The 13,492-nt window shown below is 46.4% G+C and overlaps 1 protein-coding gene, 1 long non-coding RNA gene and 1 pseudogene across 3 annotated transcripts in view; 1 reads left to right on the top strand and 2 right to left on the bottom strand.

The window, feature by feature from the left end:
- Positions 1 to 13,492, bottom strand: part of LOC309505828 (olfactory receptor 52D1-like) — a gene marked incomplete at both ends in the record, with an annotated part of 227,415 nt that overhangs the window by 47,999 nt on the left and 165,924 nt on the right. The gene's annotated exons all lie outside the window — the stretch shown is intronic.
- LOC309506813 overlaps positions 1 to 13,492 on the bottom strand; it is a 186,835-nt gene that overhangs the window by 39,131 nt on the left and 134,212 nt on the right. The gene's annotated exons all lie outside the window — the stretch shown is intronic.
- LOC309505830 (olfactory receptor 52K1-like) overlaps positions 1,583 to 13,492 on the top strand; it is a 41,553-nt pseudogene continuing 29,643 nt past the window's right edge. The window contains exon 1 of the transcript in view: positions 1,583 to 1,824. The product of the transcript in view is annotated as an olfactory receptor 52K1-like (transcript). The remainder of the gene's footprint in view (positions 1,825 to 13,492) is intronic.

Genomic DNA, 13,492 nt, shown 5'->3' with positions numbered 1-13,492 from the left:
GAAACGCGATTCATATTTAGGCTAAACAGTCTTTACAAATATGTACCCTTCATTCATCTCACAGAAACGCGATTCATATTATAGAAACGCGATTCATCTTTTTGTTTACATAAGCCTACAACGTTATTCCATAACGTTATTCCACATTAACACTTGAGAAAGGATAACTTAGCCTACCTCACTCCTCAGCGGGATCTGCTCCTCATATCAGCACGGAAAATTTTCTCCATAAGGTAGGCTATATTATGCCTCTTTGTTTACAGCTGATGTGGGGGCGTTTCACAGACTGAAATGGTTCTCAGAATTTGCGTTTGAATAGCACGCGCTCTCCGGGGCGTGGTCAAATTACTTTTGAATGGCTCGTAATGAGCTCGACTGGAGTCGCTCTCTTTTTATACAGATTACAGAAGCTGATAATATTTGTTTTTTATATAAATTACTTCATTTAAAAGCTGCGATCTCAAGCTTTATGCCCGTGGGTCTGTTTGCCTGTTTGACTGAATTTTCGCAGAGTTATAGATCATTTTCGAACGCGTTTCAAACGGGAGTTCACTGACAGAGAGAAGGCAGAAATCGCATCATGTTAAAGTTTCTTTATTTGTCAAAAAGCAAAACACTTTATTTTTATTGTGAATATACAGAAAAAAAATAGAAACTGAACAGGATCGATTGATGTATTACACGAAAATGAAAGATCAAAATTAACAGAGCATTTAGTGTTTATTTTCATTGCTAAAAAAAAAAAACGAGCAAAACGCGCGGGCGCGTTTTTGGTCCCCAGAGGGTTAAACACTTTCTGCCCCAGCGGCCAGCTGTTGCCTCCACCCAGCTGCCGGCTCAGATGCCTCGGTCCGCTCGCCGCTGAGGGGTCCCTCCTGCGGCTTCCGCCCTGCCCCAGCAGCAGCCTTCTCCCGGTCCGCGCCGTGGAGGTAGCCGCAGGAAGGCACCCCAGCCCGTACCAGCCCCGCAGCCTGCCAAATGCCAGACAAAGCGGCGCTCCCGATACGGGCAGCTCAGAGATGGGTTGCAGGGTGGAGTGCCGGGGGAGAATATTTTGTTCTCCCTTAAAGAAAGAACTGACATTCCAATCTTTGAGCCCCCAGAGGCTGTGGATGGCAGTGTGCGACGCTCCGCCTCGCTACTCTCGTCCCCCTCTGTCGCCAGATCCGTCAGAGGAGGTCGCCACGCAACGCTCGTCCTTCCCTGGTCTCCTCTGTCAGGACACGGCATATGACCGTGCCCCCACACCGGGACGCTCTGCCTCCCACATCTGGGACTACTGTGGACTTCGACCGAAAACAGGAAGAAAATACAGGTATGTGCGCTGGCTGAATTAACTTCTCATCTACATCTACTGCAGTCAGATTCACTGCGTTCACTCTGAAGGAATCACTCACAATGGCTGGGCACTTGTAATGACACATCAAGGATGTTAAGAGGCTAAAAGCAGATTTAAAACGTGCCCCATTGAAGTCAACAGGGTGCAAATTTTAAAAAGAGGATAACACGGTGTAGGCAGCACCGATTTTTGTTGTTGTTCTCTGTACTGACAGCACTCCAAATTTACAAAAAAATGAGCTCAATGTTAAAATTGACCGGAGTTCTCATTCAAGACATTGCGCCAGCCCATATACAGTACATTTTGATCTACTGCTTGTCCATCAACTCTGTATATGGTACAGCTGGATTTTTCCCAAGGTTATTGACAGACCTGCTCTATGATGCACATAGAATCTCCTATGAAGCAGGTCTCATACAGAGTTTTGTAATTTACTCATATGCAGCTTTTTAGCTTACAATATTGATGCGAATGGCATTTGATAGGTTTGTTGCAATCAGTAAACCTTTGCATTACAACAATATTATTACCACACGGCTTATAACTGTTCTAATAGTTAAAACATGGCTTTATCCAATTACTTTTGTTGGTATTGGTGCTCTTTTGACTGCAAGGCTGACAATCTGTTAACAAATTGCTAAAGGTGTACTGCCACAACTATGAAATTGTCAAATGTGTTAACAATACTATTAATAATATTTATGGCCTTATTGTAATGATCACAACAATTTTTATCCCTTTGAGTTTTATATTGTATACCTATGTCAGAATTATTATAATTTGTCAAAGAATCAGACGAGAGTTCAGGAGCAAAGCATATAAAACTTGTATTCCACACATGGTGATCCTTTTAAATTTCTCAGTTTCACTTTTTTTGTGAGCTCACCTTGAGTCGATTTGTGAATGGGGAGCTTCCTATAGCGCTGACTGTTGTCATTTCACTTGAATTTATTGTTATACCACCCTTTGTAAACCCTATTGTTTATGGTCTAAACTTTCCGGATATCCATAACATTTTTTGGCATCCTATAAAAGCCTCCAAAAAACCTGCTTTGTTTCTGCTGTAATACTGTAACATAGAAAACACAACCAGTCAATGACGGCAGAGGTGACTCTGCCGAAGGAAGATACGAGTTTACCGTAGGAAGCATGCCGTAGAGAAATACACATACGGGATTACTGTAGGGATCACAACGTATGGGCCCCACCTAACACAAGTTTCACAAGCATACAAGTGATAGGACTAGTATCAGACGCTCCGCCACATCTACTACCAACAGGGGCTCTGAGGAACTCAATAGGGTTCCGTAGAACTCACCAGAGTAAATTTACGCACTTATCCAGTCCAAGGAGGGGAATGGCGTAGCAAGCCGACACTAAACTCAGGCTAAGTGAGGCTGACTTCAATGAAGGAGCCTACTAAGCTGTGAGTTCAGTACACATTAGTGTAATGTCGCCCAACCCCTAACACAATATCTGTTCAGCGAGGCACCCATGTCGACGCTTAGGAAAGAGCACACGCTCCAGATGGAGAGACTCTTAACCCAAGTGGACACGGTGCACCTTGGACTTCCACCAAGATGATGGCCACACATTCCCACATGGGCCAACCATCGCACAGGGAACCGCCCTCCTTTCTACTGGTCCCCAAACAGACAAGTAGTTAGTCCGGTACCGAGACTTTGCATTCTGTTCTACCACCGCAGAGCGAGAGAAGCAGAGAAAAGTCAGGGCTGGGTCTGCCTCCTCCGAGGCAGCGCTCGCAGGCTCACTATCTATTCCCATTACAGGAGAGATAGGAGCCTTGGCATATATCCAGGCCAGGATCCCCAGCAGGAGTAGCCCTGGCCCGAATCCAGGCACACTTCGTCAACTGAAATGATGCAAGTTCCCACCTTCTGAAGAGTAAAACACAATAGGAGAACTGTTACTTAAAACAGGTTTTTAACTCGCTACCTGACTACTCAGGGGACCGCTCCGAGTGCATGGCACTGGAGAAGTCTCCGAGAAGGTAAGAGCTATGCAAGAAGTATGACCACTTGCATTGCTCAGGAACCAGATGATCAAATTGTACCCCCCTCAGAACCCGCACCGTGACGTGCCCATGAGAACATTGTCACCCAGAAAGGTGGAGCGGAAGCCGCACCCCACAATTCTAGTGCAGGAGGGAAGTGACAAAATGACCGAACATCTCAGGGGTTCTTATTTCTAAGAACGCCAACGAACCGGTTCTACTTCGGATCATAAGCAGGCCTCCAGTATGGAGGGGGCTCACACAGAAGTATTAGTATCCATAGCTCTTTCAGAGGTAGATACTGAACCACCACAACCAAGCTGCCGTTTAGGGCTCAGTGCGGGTGCCATTGATGCCCATCTCTGAGTGACTAAGTCTAGTTGGGCCGGAACGGGGCAACTGAAGACTGTTCCATTCTGACATAGCACACTGACGTGCAAGAAAGCTCACTGGGGAACGCCCTTAGCGTGAACCCTGGCGTCAGTTCGTTCCGATACAACCACTATCCCCAGTGAGTAGCGAAAAGATCCACGGGTGACCCAGTGCAGCCCAGAGAATCCTCCCTACTGACACCTAGGGGGATGGGGTTTCCACTCTCTTATGGCATTTGCGGCCCTGAGGCGGCATGATTGAGCAGGCCAGAGTTCTACTGTGGAGAAGCGTACCCAGCTTCAGCCCCATCGGAGGTAGTGGCAGGCGAGTTTGGACCAGCGAGGAAGCCCTTGAATTATCCTTGCTGAAACTCTAGGAGAAAAGACGCCAATGCAGTCTGACACAACCGACTTAACTGACTACATGCCCGTTATGGCCCCTGCGCTCATGTCCCCAAATCTGGTCTAGAGTCACTGACTCGAAAACCAAGACCTGTACATGGCTAAGGGTTTGGTAGCACACCACGTGAGTGTGCTACTCTGCCATGGCCACTAGCGAATCTGGTCATAAAGTCAATGTTGAAGTGGTCAACACATGGAGGAAACCATCCAGGATGGCTGCGTCTCACACATGCCCCGGGAGCCTCTGAAATTAATCAGTGGGACCCTTTCTCACCCCAACACTGACCGGACATGTCCCCTGAGGAACATGTAAACCAAGTTCACCTCCAGACTAAGAAAGGTTCCTCTCTGTTTAGGAAAGGAACCCCTCTCAGTTGACCTGCGAACCCCACTGGCTATGCAGCACTCGTAGGGTAAGGACCTGTACCGAGACCTCCACCCCAGACGGCAGGCACTGGATGACCCATGTCTCGCGGAAGAGTGGAGCCCAAAGTACTAATCCAGCAGGTCCTTCGTTGCAACCACTGAAGGACCACAGTTTTACCTGCTGTGTGAAAACTGAACGGGGGCTTTTTATCTTCCAAAAAAGGCCCGAACAGTAAACACAGATCCCAATGAACTCACTGTAGCCCATGTATAACAGAAACGGATCCCATAGAGACCCGTTTCCATATCGGCTGGAGGAATTGCCTCACCGCAACCCTCACCAGTGGGAAGCGATGACCACGCTCGTCACGGTACTACCTGCACACATAGTGACACAGGCAGCACCAGACCGAACGGGTGCCAGATGAACTGAATCGCCTTAGCAAAGTCAAAAATACACGAACCAATCGAGACGATCAGGAACACTTTTCAGCGCTACAACTGACCACCCCAAAAGGCTCAGCGTACCAAACCTACTCAGAATGAGGCAACGGTTCCAAGGCAGAGAGCTAGCTTCAGAGAGCCCGTAGGCGGCCAAAGACCAGGTCTGCCTCTTTAGTTAGCAGCAGAGTGCGTGAGAAGGCATGAGCGGGTCCTCGAACGCATTACTGCTAACTAATGAAGCTGAGTCTCTAGCATAAGGAAAAAAAGCTGAAACAGCCAGGAACACCTCACGGCACTACACCGGTGAATCAACAGAATTCCAGATACCATCAACCACAACTTCAGTAAACAGGAACTCTACTCGGAAGGCCCGTAGGCGGCCCGAGACTGAATCATGTGTACATGTAAGTGCACTTACCCATTTCCCTCATTTCAGAGGATCTCAAAATAGCGTGAGACGCCCAACCGATACTGAATCGCCATAATGAGGGCTGGTGATACAGACGTGGCTGTTGGTGTCAGGATCCTGGGTTGCACACCTACAGCTCACCTCTGCTAATGCTCAGGGATAAAGAAATTTGCTCTTTCTTTGAAAATGTAGGTATCGCTTGCCCCGCTTTTACGGGGAGCCAGCGGCGGAACAGACATACACAAACAAAGACTCCCCCCGGTCCTCCACTGAGGGGAGGGAGTGAACCGGTACCATCTCCAAGAACAAAATCCCATCCCCATCCCTGGGCTTGCGCTTGTGCTTACCACCTGGCTTGGCAGCACCTGAGGTGGGCGGGGCGCTATGCCTGCGTCTGGATCCACACTGAGCCCCGGGTGAAGGCTGCCGCACGTGCTCAGCGGGATAAGAGGCGGACGCAGGGGGACGCCCTCGGCGGCCGTCGGGGAAGGATGTGCCGGATGGCCTCCGTCTGCTTCTGTACAGTGGAGAACTGTTGGGCGAAGTTCTCCACCGCGTCGCCGAATAACCCAACCTGGGAAATGGGGGAGTCCAGGAACCGAACCTTGTCCGCTTCCCTCATATCCGCCAGGTTGAGCCAGAGATGGCGCTCCTGGACCACCAAGGTGGACATCGCCAGACCGATCGCGCGAGCTGCAACCTTTGTTCCCCGCAGGGCCAAATCGGTTGCAGCGCGGAGCTCACCCATGAGCTCACAATCTGCACTACTCTCGTGCATGTCCATGAGTGCCTGGGCCTGGTGGACCTGAAGCAACGCCATGGCATGCAGCGAAGATGCAGCCTGCCCACAGGCCTTGTAAGCTCTGCCCGCCAAAGCAGACGAGAACTTCCAGGCCTTAGAGGGGAGACGAGGGTCTCTCTTCCAGGAGGTAGCAGTCGCTGGAGTTGCATCGCAACAGACTGCTCCACTGGGGGATCGCCTCGTAACCCTTATCCGCACCTCCATCGAGGGTAGTGAGGGAGGATTGAGCTACCAAGCCTGTTTCTGGCAGAGAAAGGTGCCTTCCACGACCTAGTGAGCTCCTCATGCACTTCAGGAAAGAAAGGTACCGGAGCGGCGGGCTGAGAACCTGACCGGCCCGCTCCAAGAAACCAAGAAACCAATCATCCAACCGAGACTGTTCGGGACGCGGTGGAGTATTCCACACGAGCCCGACCGCCTCGGCTGCCTCGGATCCAACATCAGCGTCGCCACCCTCCCAGAGGAGGGCAACGGCACAGAGTCTTCCTCCATCAAATCAAGCTCCCCCTCTGATGCTGCGATGGACATCCCATCGTCCGGAGTCGCCCCAAAAGAAATGTCCGGTCGGTCCATCACAGAGGGACCGGCGCATTCCTGCTGAGCTTCCCCCGGCAGCGATGCCTGAGAAACGGGAGGGATCCACGGGGCCACGCCGGGCGGATTACCCCTCACCGTAACTCTCAGATCGCCCGTACCCCTGAGAGGTTAACCCAGGGGGCGCTCTAGAATGGGGCAAAGGCACGGGGACTACACTTCCGCGTTTAACGGAAGCAAGTCTCAATCTTAGCACAGAGATGATCATATCCCCGCAATGAGGACATGAATCATCCACAAGAGCCGCTTCAGCGTGCTGAATGCCCAGGCACGTGACACAGCTCTCGTGGCCGTCAGTGGACGACAGAGACCGACCGCACCCAGAAACGCACGGATGAAATGGCATCTTGAAAAAGACACACAAATCACAACCGTGTTTGCCTCTTTTAGAAATGGGACCCGTCACCAGTGCCGGAGCACACAGGGGAACAACCGTGGCAACACTCGAAAGTGAAGCACTCACTACTTCCGCCCTCAACCGCGTCAACAAAACACTCTTACTAAGAAGAAAATGCTGTGGAAACAGCTGAAGAGAGCTTCCGTAGCCACCTCTGTAACTGCTGTAAACACTGACACCAGGAGAGTCTCCCAGAAGAACACCGGCACACTCGTTGTATAGTTGCTCGATCAGAGACCATCAGAATGAACCGATCAGCTCCGAAAGCGAAAGACAACTGGTAGGTGCATCAACTTCCGTGTTTATACCCGCAGGGTAAGGCGGGGCGTTGATTACGCACCTGCCAAAGCTTGTTGGCTTGATTTTAAGAGTAATCAGAGTGATCGGGCTCACTAGGCGTTATCCCATACAGTCGGTATACGATCGACTAAGTCGAACATTACCCAACTGAAAGGGAACCCAAGTTTGAAGAAATTTAAAGATACTTGTTCAATCAAGTAGTGTTACGTATGCTGTACATATTAAGAGTGTTGCAATAGGTGTATATGTGGGTAGTTTTTTTTGTTGGGTGTGTGTGTGTGTGTTTCAGATGTTCATTGGATCGATCTACAGCCTGTCAGTCTTTCTGAAGGATGATGACGTCCTGGTTCAACCAACCAATCATATTACACCACCTTCTTCAAATACCCGTATCTCTTCCACGTCCCCAGCTTTTTGCTCACTTTGGCTTTTGACTTTGTTTGGCTTGTTGTCACCGTTGTTTATTCTGTGTGTTTATCGTGTGATTTAACCTATTGTCATATTGTGGTTGTGAAGTGTTTTTGTTTTTCATTCTGTTCACCCTTGTTCAGTCATTACGGTGTGTCTGAGGCTGGGAAGGAGGGAGCAGGTAATCAAGTCACACGACATACATTGCACACCACATAGTGTATCTTGATTGTATTTTACACACTAGGTTTAGGAGAGTGCCACACCCTGTAATTTTTGTTATGCGGTAAGTTAGTGTAGTTTAATTTGGGCATCTTGACGCTGAATACTTTTCTTTTATACATTTTCATTTGTTAGTTAGTTTAGCTGAATTAATCCTTTTATTTATTTATTTATTTTATTTGGCATCTCTCGAGCTCGCCTTCCCACCTTTGTTTGTTTTAGTTTGGTATTGTTATTTGTGTTGTTGTTGTTGTTGTTGTTTTCCTCATTGTCTGTGTAAATATTGTAAATATTATATTCTCTTCATCTGTAAAAAATAAATACTTTTGAGCTGAGTTTTTGAGTTGATCTTTTTCCTTTTATTGCCCTGTCCTTCATATTGAGTTACACACACCTCTTTATTTAAATGTTATACTCCCAGCCAAATCTAAAGAGACGTAACAAGTAGTCACTCACCTTCTAGTTGTGAGTGATTGCTAAATGTGATAGTTTTCACCTTTCTGAATTCTATACAGATATCCTTTAAATGACCTCCTCAGTAAATACTGTAAATTTTTTTGAAAAAAAATGAGCTCAGATTAATAACTTTATATATAGAATATGAGCTTCAATGAAATCGTAAAAAAATGATAGACTATTAGTCTCACTAATTATTTATAATTGTATTTTTATACGAATAAAATAATTGTATTTTTTAAACTGGTGTAACATTTTTACATTTTGTTATTCTGCATGCAAAGCATTACACTGTCAGACTGAACCTGGCTTATTTTTATAAATAAGGATTTAGGAATCCGTTTTGAGAAGTTCAAACAATTTTTATTCAAAAAATAATCAAGTAAATGCAAGACGAAAGGAAGCTTACAGACATTCAACAGGATCAAACATAGAGCATCGGAAAGACTATTAAAGATATGAGGGCTACTTCTACACCCGAATGTGAGCATGTGATAACATTTTTAATTCCATTTGACTCCGAAAAGAGGCCAATCTGAGGGTGAATTGGCAGGGTTTTAAAAGTGTCTGTGATGTCTGCTTAAGCTAACCAAGCGCCTTGACCAGCTAACTTAATTAACTGGATAGCGTTGTCGACCGAGGCGTAATGTAGAGAGAAATGTGTTAAGGGAATACATTCATCAACGCTTGCTGTTTTAGTAGAATGTGGAGAAGACATGTCAAATATAAGACGTTTTTTGCCAGAATATTTACATGTTACAACGCCGATAGAATTGATCCGAAATGGAGAGAAAGGAGGAGACGTGAAATGGCCGATGACGTATCCTTTATTAACCTCTTTTTCTAACAGGGCTGAACCATGCACGTCAGGTTCAGTTATAGCTGATTGCAATTTTTTTGCTACAAAAGAGGTGGTGAGATAGGAAAGGATGCCCACCCAAAACCCTTGGGACAAACCGGTGATTAAATAGTCAACGAAGGATGGATCAGGGTGAGAAAAGAGGTAGTGTGAAAGGTTTGGAACGTTAATAGGAGTTGATGAGTGTCTATTCATAATTCTTTCAGAATTGGGGCCTTCCATTGGGGTTGCAGATCAGTACCGGCGTGGACAGACTGATTTCAGGTCTGGATTCCTGCAAACAATTTTTAGCAGCACGGACAGTGGGCGGATCATGGCTAGTGAATGCTTTAGGCCAAAATGATGGCGAGTGTCCATGAGAGCTACAGATAGCGCAAGCCAAGATTTTTTGGCCCCCGAAATGATGGACGAGCAGTTCAGTGTCAGTAACAGACCAGTCTAATCCTGAGTTAAAAAGAGTGATGAAGGAGGCAGATTTAGCAGAGAATGATTTGTGGTATTCCTAAAATAAAGTGCCCCCGTATCTTTGGTTGAAGTCCGCCATCATAGCTAAATGGAGGTCTAACTCTTCCCTTCGATCTGGAAAAACCTGGCACAAAATATCTCTGTAAATGCTAAAAGCAATTACAAATTCGGCAAACGAAAGATTGCATTGCAAACGGGGATCGGAAGTTTTGAGGAGTACTGCCACGTCGCCACAGTCAACCATTTTCCTGTCAGCTGCAGGTAAAGGAAGCAGTAATGTAGCCAAGTTTATATCCTAGCCTTGAATGATATTAGCTCTAAGATGGGGAGACACCGTTACAGGGGCGGGTGAAACAAAACGCCTACCGAAAGCTTGTGGTGTACTGTGGAGAGATTGAAGTTTGGAGAAGCAGGTGGAGCGCGATCCGCTCCAGCTAGACCAAGGATGTCTGTCTGATATCAGTTTTTGGACCCGTTTGTTAAATGATTGGAATGGTATTTCTTTTTTCTACAATGATGCTTTCGAATCATCCGTAGATTAACATAGATTCACTGACTTATATTGGCTTCGGGGGATTCTTTCAAGGGCAATGGTTTGCTGAGAAATGGCCAAACAATTTTCCCAAGACAGCTTCCGGCTCCGTTTCATCCGCAATTTACGAGATTTATCCTCTAGCTGTAGCTAGTGTAGCAGCGTGGTCGAGGAAACGTATCATGATGTTTTGTGACAACAAATCCACTGTTGCCATCATCAACAAAGGTAGATCGTCTTGCCAGACGATTATGCCTTTTTTGAGACGGTTAATCTGGCAATCAGTCATTTTTAACTTCATAATTAAGGCTGCTCATATCCCCGGCCACCGCAACGTTATTGCTGATGTGCTTTCTCGCTTTCGTTTTCAGGCTTTCAGCGGGCTTTGCCCTTCAGCCAACACGGATCCAATACCCTGCCCTTCCCTAACAGTAATAATGTTAAATTAGACGATTTGCTTTAATCAGCCAGACATCTCTAAAGGCGTAGCTCCTTCCACATTTAAAGCTTACACTTCCGCTTGGTCTTCGTTTTTAATGTTTTGTTTTTCCTTTCAGAATCCTTTATTTCCCATCTTGATCACGACAGTCTGCTCCTTTCTCGTCTACAATTTCGAAAATCGCAACTTAAAAATTTCTTCCAACATAGAAACAAATGAGATTGTAAAATTTGTATTCAAAAATCTCAGTCTCAGTTGATGATTCCCTTTTATAGGCACACTTTTTCACCCAGTACTGCTGTTGAGCAATTGTTTGGGGCAGAAACCACATTAAGTCTACAGAGGCGTGAAAACGCTGGACTGTGAGCTCCAGGTTGCCGCTGCGAAAATGTCTGCGAGTTGAACTCCAGTAATGCCACCCATGATGTTGCTACTGAGCGCGTAGAGTGGTATTTCACTGGATTAGGCAGGATTCTATGGGCAGAGACATAAGAGCTCGTGATAAACTCTGTGATCCAATGAGCAAGTATGTTACCCTTATTACAGTCTGCAAAACAAACAAATAACTGGTAAGTACTTCTCCAGGAAGTGTCCTATCCACATAAAGACGCAGAGATCTCACAGGACAAAGCTGCTGACACATATCGAGGTCTACTGAGTGATCCGCCGATAACATCATCGACAACACCTTGGGGAAAAAAAGCCGGGTTTGGCCACAACGTCACTTTGGAATCTTCTGGACCCCACTTTAAACATTGCGGGGCCCCAGAGAGCGGATGTAATTCACTAACATGTTTTGCAGAAGAAATGACCATCAAAAAGCAGAAAGCCATTTAATATCTGCTGATGACAAAGGTTCAAATAGAAAGACGCAAAGATTGTTAAGAACAACATTAAGGTCCCATTGTGGATTCTACAAGGAGGATTTAAGCGGTTAGCGCCTTTAAAAAAAACAGCCACCAAATGATGCTTCCCAATAGAGCAACCGTCTATAAGACCTCTGTAAGCTTATAACGCGGCCACATACATTTGATATTCGTCTTCCACTCAGTTATGCCCTCGGGCGTTCTATAGCCAAGGAAATTTGTTGGTTACGTATGTAACCTTGGTTCTATGACTGTCTTAAGACCGCCAGAGTCTCTGGTCATTCGGGTCAACAAGAAGAATCAGAGGAAGAGATGACATGTAAAGGAGGTATTTATAGACAGACACATCATTAAGGTCAGGGTGAAAGCTTTTATATTAGGTTCTCGAATAGGAAGAGGACAGGAAGATATTCCACTCAGTTATGCTATCATCATGGCTTGGCTTCGCGAACAAAGATTTAGGAAGGACATCCACGTCATCTATAGGCACGCTGATGGCTGACGAGGCCTATGCGGGACAGGCAGGTCCTGCCACAATGGCTGCAGGTTAAAGGTCTGGTCCAGGATAGGTGCTGAGGGGACACGGTTCTTTCTTCTTCTCCTTTTGTCCTCCGTACTGGCCCTGTGGGCATCTTCAAAGAGGAAGGTAGCCTGATGGACTGTGCGCCGCCAGGAGTCGCGATCAGCTGCTTGTGCTGCCCACTGAAGGTGATTGATGCAGCAAGCGGTGAGGGACTTCTTCAGGGAGTCTTTGTATCGCTTTCGCAGTGCCCCGATGTTGCGGTAGCCAGAGGACAGGTCCCCGTAGAGCACGATCTTAGGTAGGCGGTGGTTCTCCATCCTGGAGACGTGCCCTGCCCAGCGAAGTTGTACCTTGAGGACCATGGCCTCGATGCTAGTAACCTCCGCTGACTCGAGGACTTCAGTGTTGGTGACGGAGTCACTCCAACGAATGTTGAGGATTGTGCGGTGGCACAACCATACAGGAGAGTGGTCAGCATAACAGCTTTGTATACACTGACCTTCGTGTCTTTTTTGAGGTTGTTGTTGTTCCAGACACGTCCGTATAGTCTGCTGAATGCACTGTTTGCCTTGGCCAGCCTGTTGTCAACTTCTTTGTCAATCTTGGCATCAGACGAGATTACGCACCCCAAATAGCTGAAATGGTGGACAACCTTCAGTTCTGTTTGTTCGATGGAGATGCTTGGTGGATGGTACTCTTCTTGTGGTGTGGTCTGATGCAGAATTTCAGTCTTCTTCAGGCTGACTTCAAGGTCGAAGATCTGAGCAGTTTTTGCGAAACAGGGCGTGATTCGCTGCATAGCTGCCTCTGTGTGAGCAAGGAGGGCGGCATTGTCAGCAAACAGCAGCTCCCGGACCAGTTGCTCCATGATCTTTGTGTTATCATTATTATATGCCACAGAACAGTTACATGCGTAACCAACGTTTTTTTTTTTTACCAGAAGCATGTTCTTTCTTTTGATATATTGCATGTTCAGATATTCATACCAAAATAATTTGGGGCCCAAGAATGTTTTGTGATATTGATAAAAAAATTAAATTAAATAAAAAGCCTAATGAGAAAAGAGTTAATAATATTTTTTTGCAGTGGAAAGTTTGGAAAGCACTAGAGGCCGAATTATGCTAAATTTATATGCTCTATTTATTTATGTTTTACATATATGCTATTCATTTATGTTTCCTGTGAAATCAGACTTGAGAGGACTTGAGAGGCCACAACAGGCCTCCTGAGACGTGATAGATACTATAAAAAAACTAGCATGCACTGGTGACTCACAGTCCAACT

Source organism: Leuciscus leuciscus (genome assembly GCF_965113295.1).
Source record: "Leuciscus leuciscus genome assembly, chromosome: 9".
Taxonomy (NCBI): Eukaryota; Metazoa; Chordata; class Actinopteri; order Cypriniformes; family Leuciscidae; genus Leuciscus; species Leuciscus leuciscus.
This window is presented reverse-complemented; position numbering and strand designations above follow the sequence as displayed.